We start from the raw sequence: 6000 nt of genomic DNA, 5'->3' as shown, positions 1-6000 counted from the left end.
CACCAGCTATCTTGCATGACTATTCAAAGATCATAAAGAATCGTTTATGGATTGTACAGTATTATGCATCTGTGAAAATACAGTTAGCGGTCTGCTCCAGAATCCACCAGACATCTTATCTCCCAAAGGAAACTAGCTCTGTCTGAAACCTTGCAGATGATTGAAAATTATCTCAAAAACCACCAGATATAGGCAGTAGTCATCAATCTGTCAGGCTGAGCCATCCATACTCATGAGTGTTACTGTGCAGGGAGCACCCATTCAGATGGCCAGATAAGATTCTGAACCACGAGGGAGACATTATATTATAGAAACAATGTTACACTGTTAAAATGAAGTGTTTTGTAACAACACTCAAACTAGTGGCAAATGAGCTGCCAACAACTTGAAGGAGTCGAAACCTTAACTTTGCTGGAGTAGTGAAACACATCATCCTGAAATGTTTTGAACATTACATGGTGTGTTTTAACACCACTTTATCAAGTGTTGTGTAACACCTTGCTAGGGATCGGGAGCACTAACTGAAAAGGTTTGGTATTTGGTATTTTATTAGGATCCCCATTAGCTGTTGCAAAAGCAGCAGCTACTCTTCCTTGGGTCCACACAAAAGATGAAACATAATACAGAATGACATAATACAGAACATCACTAGACAAGAACAGCTCAAGGACATACATTTTTTTTAAAGGCACACGTAGCCTACATATCAATGCATACACACGTAGCCTGCATACACACGTAGCCTACATATCAATGCATACACACGTAGCCTACATATCAATGCATACACACGTAGCCTACATATCAATGCATACACAAATACACTCTCTAGGTCAAATAGGGGAGAGGTGTCGCTTTATCTGTTTGTTTTTTTGAACCAGGTTTGCTGTTTATTTGAGAAATATGAAATGGAGGTTCCATGGAATAAGGGCTCTATATAATAGTCTATGCTTTCTTGAATTTGTTCTGTATTTTGGGACTGCTAAAAGTCCCCACTATTTCTGTGTTTCGAGTCCTGTTTAGCCTAGTTAAATAAAGGTTAAATAAATAAATAAATAGTGCAGAATGAGATCCCTTCTCTTTTGGTACCGTTTCATCTCTCTAAAGCTTCTAAACTGTTATGCTGGTGAATGAGGACCCAAAAGCGACTTAACAAAAACAGAGTCTTTATTCCAGTCTTAAACAAAAACGGTACTCCAGGATATATCTTAGATGACACCTGCTCACACGCAGCATCTGATGAAGGCAAAAACACGACAGGGTGGAACCAGGACACAGAACAGCAAACATCAAACAAGAATCCGACAAAGACAGAAGCAGAAAACAGAGGGAGAAATAGGGACTCAAATCAGAGGGCAAAATAGGGGACAGGTGTGAAAGAGTAAATGAGGTCGTTAGGAGAAAGAGAAACAGCTGGAAGCAGGAACGGAACGATAGAGAGAGAGAGCGGGGGAGGGAGAGAGGGAGGAGGAGAGAGAGGAATAGAAAGAGGGAAAGAACCTAATAAGACCAGCAGAGGGAAGCACAGGGACAAGACATGAAGATCAAAGACAAAACATGACAGTACCCCCCCACTCACCAAGCGCCTCCTGGCGCACTCGAGGAGGAACCCTGGCGGCGACAAAGGAAATCATCAATCAACGAACGGTCCAGCACGTCCCGAGATGGAACCCAACTCCTCTCCTCAGGACCGAAACCCTCCCCATCCACTAAGTACTGTTGACCACGTCCCTGAGAACGCATGTCCATGATCCTCCGTTCCTTGTAAATAGGTGCGCCCTCGACAAGGACGGGAGGGGGGGAGGGAAAACGAACGGGGGCGCGAAGAAAAGGCTTGATACAAGAGACATGGAAGACAGGGTGGACGCGACGAAGATGTCGCGGAAGAAGCAGTCGCACAGCGACAGGATTAACGACCTGAGAGACACGAAACGGACCAATGAACCGCGGAATCAACTTGCGAGAAGCTGTCGTAAGGGAAAGGTTACGAGTGGAAAGCCACACTCTCTGACCGCGACAATACCTAGGACTCTTAATCCTACGTTTATTGGCAGCTCTCACAGTCCTCCCCGCAGACGAAGGCAGACCGGTACTAAAGTCTAAGGCGATCTGAGACCATGGTCGAGAAGGAATGGGAAGCGGTCTAAGACGACCGGCATGAGGAGAGTTACCTGACTTAGTCTGCGCGCAATCCGAACAAGCAGCCACGAAACGGCGCGTGTCCCGCTCCTGAGTAGGCCACCAAAACCGCTGGCGAATAGAAGCAAGCGTACCCCGAACACCGGGGTGACCAGCTAACTTGGCAGAATGAGCCCACTGAAGAACAGCCAGACGAGTAGAGACAGGAACGAACAGAAGGTTACTAGGACAAGCGCGCGGCGACGCAGTGTGAGTGAGTGCTTGCTCTACCTGTCTCTCAATTCCCCAGACAGTCAACCCGACAACACGCCCTTCAGGGAGAATCCCCTCGGGTTCGGTAGAAACCACAGGAGAACTAAAGAGACGGGATAAAGCATCAGGCTTGGTGTTCTTATTTCCCGGACGATAGGAAATCTCGAACTCGAAACGAGCGAAAAACAATGCCCAACGAGCTTGACGTGCATTAAGTCGTTTGGCAGAACGAATGTACTCAAGGTTCTTATGGTCAGTCCAAACGACAAAAGGAACGGTCGCCCCCTCCAACCACTGTCGCCATTCGCCTAAGGCTAAGCGGATGGCGAGCAGTTCACGGTTACCCACATCATAGTTGCGTTCCGATGGCGACAAGCGATGAGAAAAGTAAGCGCAAGGATGGACCTTATCGTCAGACTGGAAGCGCTGGGACAGAATGGCTCCCACGCCCACCTCTGAAGCGTCAACCTCGACAATGAATTGTCTTGTGACGTCAGGAGTAACAAGGATAGGGGCGGATGTAAAACGCTTCTTGAGGAGATCAAAAGCTCCCTGGGCGGAACCGGACCACTTAAAGCAAGACTTGACAGAAGTCAAAGCTGTGAGAGGGGCAGCCACTTGACCGAAATTACGAATGAAACGCCGATAGAAATTAGCGAAACCGAGAAAGCGCAGTAACTCGACACGTGACTTAGGAACGGGCCAATCGCTGACATCCTGGACCTTAGCGGGATCCATCTGAATGCCTTCAGCAGACAGATAATCATCGAGAGCCTTACGTTCGGGAGCCGACAGAGAGAATAATCTACCCCGAGGAGAAGTGGTCCCCGGAAGGAGATCAATACAACAATCATACGACCGGTGAGGAGGAAGAGAGTTGGCTCTGGACCGACTGAAGACCGTGCGTAGATCATGATGTTCCTCCGGCACTCCTGTCACATCACCAGGCTCCTCCTGAGTAGAGGGGACAGAAGAAACAGGAGGAATAGCAGACATTAAACACTTCACATGACAAGAAACGTTCCAGGATAGGATAGAATTACTAGACCAATTAATAGAAGGATTATGACATACTAGCCAGGGATGACCCAAAACAACAGGTGTAACAGGTGAACAAAAAATCAAAAAAGAAATGGTCTCACTGTGGTTACCAGATACTGTGAGGGTTAAAGGTAGTGTCTCATATCTGATACTGGGGAGAGGACTACCATCTAAGGCGAACATGGGTGTGATCCTCCCTAACTCTCTGAGAGGAATGTCATGTTTCTGAGCCCATGCTTCGTCCATAAAACAACCCTCAGCCCCAGAGTCTATCAAGGCACTGCAGGAAGCAGCCGACCCGGTCCAGCGTAGATGGACCGACAAGGTAGTACAGGATCTTGATGGAAAGACCTGAGTAGTAGCGCTCACCAGTAGCCCTCCGCTTACTAATGATCTCTGACCTTTAACTGGACATGACATGACAAAATGTCCAGCAGAACCGCAATAGAAGCAAAGGCGGTTGGTGATTCTCCGTTCCCTCTCCTTAGTCGAGATGTGAACACCTCCCAGCTGCATGGGCTCAGTCTCTGAGCCGATGGAAGGAGATGGTCGAGATGCGGAGAATGGAAGCCCCGCTAACGCGAGCTCTCTTCCACGAGCTCGGTGACGAAGATCTACCCGTCGTTCTATGCGGATGGCGAGTGCAATCAACGAGTCCACGCTGGAAGGAACCTCCCGGGAGAGAATCTCATCCTTAACCTCAGCGTGGAGTCCCTCCAGAAAACGAGCGAGCAACGCCGGCTCGTTCCAGTCACTGGATGCAGCAAGAGTACGAAACTCTATAGAGTAATCCGTTATGGATCGATCACCTTGACATAGGGAAGCCAGACCCCTGGAAGCCTCCTTCCCAAAAACTGAACGATCAAAGACCCGTATCATCTCCTCCTTAAAGTTCTGATAAACGTCAGAACACTCAGCCCTTGCCTCCCAGATAGCTGTGCCCCACTCCCGAGCCCGCCCAGTAAGGAGTGATATGACGTAAGCGATCCGAGCTCTCTCTCCAGAGTATGTGTTGGGCTGGAGAGAGAACACAATATCACACTGGGTGAGAAAGGAGCGACACTCAGTGGGCTGTCCAGAGTAACATGGTGGATTATTAATCCTGGGTTCCGGAGACTCGGAAGACCAGGAAGTAGCTTGTGGTACGAGACGAAGACTCTGAAACTGTCCTGAGAGATCGGAAACCTGAGCGGCCAGGGTCTCAACGGCATGACGAGCAGCAGACAATTCCTGCTCGTGTCTGCCGAGCATTGCTCCCTGGAACTTGACGGTAGTGTAGAGAGAATCCGTAGTCGCTGGGTCCATTCTTGGTCGGATTCTTCTGTTATGCTGGTGAATGAGGACCCAAAAGCGACTTAACAAAAACAGAGTCTTTATTCCAGTCTTAAACAAAAACGGTACTCCAGGATATATCTTAGATGACACCTGCTCACACGCAGCATCTGATGAAGGCAAAAACACGACAGGGTGGAACCAGGACACAGAACAGCAAACATCAAACAAGAATCCGACAAAGACAGAAGCAGAAAACAGAGGGAGAAATAGGGACTCAAATCAGAGGGCAAAATAGGGGACAGGTGTGAAAGAGTAAATGAGGTCGTTAGGAGAAAGAGAAACAGCTGGAAGCAGGAACGGAACGATAGAGAGAGAGAGCGGGGGAGGGAGAGAGGGAGGAGGAGAGAGAGGAATAGAAAGAGGGAAAGAACCTAATAAGACCAGCAGAGGGAAGCACAGGGACAAGACATGAAGATCAAAGACAAAACATGACATAAACACCATTATGAGGCTTTGATTTACTGTCTAGTGCAGAATTAGATCAGTTTTTCTGGTGTCTTAATGTTTAACCTTGTGTCACGTATTTGGTCATTTGGTCATCGTTTCGGCAGGCATTGTCAAGCAGTGTTCAAACCACCATGAGTAACTTGAGGTTTAACTGCAAGTATTGAGGATTCTGCAATTGCCTCTTCCATTGACAATCATGAATGTGGGAATGGGTGCTGTCCTCATTGAACTTAATTTTGCCTGACAGTTTTGATATCCATTCATCATGATCCATTGCACCTCATGGCTCAACAAGCCATATAATTGTCTTTCTTTGAACATGCATACAACATTTTTTGAATTATCCACAATCCTCTAAAAACAGAGTCATTGTGGCAAGATGATTAAACCAAAGACTTCCAGTGAGTTCAATCACTAAATTGTATTTTTCTTTGGTTATCTTCATGAAATATATTCACATTTTAATCAACATATTAGGTTGGATTTTTTCGAAAATTATTTACATAAAATGAAATTAACAAATCAATGAAAGGACTTGCATACATTTTTTAAAATATATTTAGGGTTTATTTTGACACTTTATTGAGACAGTTCTGAAATGACAGAATACAGATAGGTGGGAGAAACAGATGGAAGGGTTGGAGCAGGGAATTTAACCCCGGTCTTCGGTGGGGAGAGGGGTGACATGTCTAAGCCGGATGTGTTACCACTAGCCACGGACTCCACAAGACTTGAATTCCTTTTTATTAAGTGTATGTGGTTTTTTTGGTCAATTTACATTCACCC

This window comes from Salvelinus fontinalis, chromosome 10 (genome assembly GCF_029448725.1).
Source record: "Salvelinus fontinalis isolate EN_2023a chromosome 10, ASM2944872v1, whole genome shotgun sequence".
In the NCBI taxonomy this organism is placed as follows: domain Eukaryota; kingdom Metazoa; phylum Chordata; class Actinopteri; order Salmoniformes; family Salmonidae; genus Salvelinus; species Salvelinus fontinalis.
Note: the sequence above shows the minus strand (reverse complement) of the source record.